Here is a 2,500-nt window from a genome sequence, read left to right as displayed (position 1 = left end):
TGGTGATGAAGCACCGCCCTCAAAAGCTTTTTTGTTGCAATATTCACCGTCTGACGTTGCTCGCAGGACTGCTACTGCGTTGATGATGGGTTGAGATGAAAGTTCAGTCTTTGTCAATTGATTCTGATGTGGAATTGTGACGGTGGGAACATTTTATCTAGGAATATTTGACTCAAGTTGGTGGCTCTTGGGAATTTAGTCTCCAGCCTTGAGATTTTATTATAACCAGTGACAACCCAGAAATTGAAAAATGGCTCAAATCGCGTCGGATCTGGAAAATAACCACACAGGAAGGAAGCTATCCACAATGGCAATAAGACCAGACTTTTTAACTGAGATTTTTTCATATAACTATCTTCTTAAACTTTTTATCAGGATCCCATACAAATCCTTACATTTTTGTCAGCCATGCTCACATAATCTCGTACCCAGATCTCCACGTTTCCAGTGACAGAGTGAGATCTGGGTACGAGATTAATGCTCACACTGATCTTGGGGCGCTTTGTACTACAACTGTATAACGGTGCATGCTGGGTAATCAGGAGTGAGATCAAAGTTTTCCTGTTCTGGTTTGCGAACGAAAATTTACCGTTTGTCATAAAGTTTTCTCGATCAAGTCAAGGTGAGTGTTTGATTCTATGCTTATTTACCAGTATGAGTTGAATAGGATCATAACGACATGCATTTCGGTCTCGACTTTACGTTAAAAAGATGTTTCAGAAAGCAGAATTCACTCTCCGATTCTTCCGATTCTACGATTGTACCTTAAGATTCTCCAGAATTCATATTGTTGCTTTGTGGCGGTACGCTTATAGAACGAAGAACTTATAGAACGAAGAATATATAACATTGTGTTTGGCGTGTTCATATGGCGTGACGCTTACAGAACGAAGAATATACATTGTGTTTGTCTCGTTTGTGGTATCATCGGGGAATAAAAATTGGTAAAATAGGAGAATCGGAAAAATGTAGAATCGGAGAATAAAGTTAAAGTTATATCATTGAAAAAGGATTAATGTATCTTTTCATAGTGTTGCTTTGGTCTTTTACACCAAGCAGTAATCGAGCATTCCTGTGTTCGATCGGGTGCATTTCTTTAAGATCGCGGAGTAGTACTCGAATAGGATAAAGTTTGTTGGTTATGCCATTGTAAAATAAAGGTGAAAATGTTGAAGTTTACTTTGACGTATTGTTGCTTTGTGGCGCTACGCTTATAGATCGAAGAATATATAACATTGTGTTTGGCGTGTTCATGTGGCGTGACGCTTACAGAACGAAGAATATACATTGTGTTTGTCTCGGTTGTGGTATCATCGGGGAATAAAAATTGGTAAAATAGGAGAATCGGAAAAATGTAGAATCGGAGAATAAAAATTGATAAAATAGGAGAATCGGAAAAATCGTAGAATCAGAGAATGAAAATTGGTTAAATAGGAGAATCGGAAAAATCGAAGAATCAGAGAATGAAAATTGGTAAAATAGGAGAATCGGAAAAATCGTAAAATCGGAAGAATCGCAGAATCTGAACAAGCGGAGAATCTGAAGAATCGGAAGAATCGTACGTCAAAAGTCATATTTTACTATTGTACGATTTAGCCATAATCGCACCCTTCTGGAAATGCGCGCGGGCAGTCAAGCAATCGACGCTTCATTGTTCGAGTCAATTTTATCACTTTTCGAGTTATCTTTTTTTCTATACAAAAATTTGGTTTTATCAACGGAGTTGATAATGTAAATTGGCCACCGTACAGAGATTCTTTTGGAATCTCTGTACGGTGGCCAATTTACATTATCAACTCCGTTGATAAAACCAAATTTTTGTATACTACTTCCCCACCGACGCAGCACCACAGTTTCTTTAGAAACTACCCCTTCATTCATTTATCTTTTTTTCTGTCAGATAGAAGATATGGCTTTCAAAGTTTTTCTGGAGTGGACCGTTGGTCAACTTCAGTTTTATTTCAGGATGAGAAGAGGAAAGTCGAAAGATCTTGTTGCACGAGCTATTGTCGCTTTCAAGTCAAACACTGAGTCAAACGACCCGAGTGCTGATTGCTCAAAGAATATTTCCGATCGGCTTGAAAGAGGGTATAACAGAATTCTGAGTAAGTGTGGTATTGAAAATCCACGAAAATCTAGATGAAAGCGATCAGGCCGCTTTTAGGGCAAATCCCACTACTCTTATTTTAAAAGATCGCACGTGCACCAAGTTCTGACTTATTCGCCGAAGGATTCGGATGATCTTGTTGTGGTGAAATCGTCTGTTACGCTATGAATGAGAATTAACGAAAAACCAAGGGAGTTTTGGGTTTCAATTTCTTGACCGTCCGATCTTTGTTGTTTCCTGTTGTCGACTTTCCTCTTCTTCTCATCCTGAAATAAAACTGGAGTTGACCAACCCTCTACTCCGGAAAATCTTCGAAAGCCATATCTTCTATCTGAAAGAAAAACCATAACTCGAAAAGTGATAAAATCTACTGTAGAAGAAATGTTTGTGACT

Source organism: Montipora foliosa, chromosome 12 (assembly GCF_036669935.1).
Source record: "Montipora foliosa isolate CH-2021 chromosome 12, ASM3666993v2, whole genome shotgun sequence".
In the NCBI taxonomy this organism is placed as follows: domain Eukaryota; kingdom Metazoa; phylum Cnidaria; class Anthozoa; order Scleractinia; family Acroporidae; genus Montipora; species Montipora foliosa.
The sequence above is the reverse complement of the archived record's forward strand: the minus strand, read 5'-3'. Positions refer to the sequence as shown.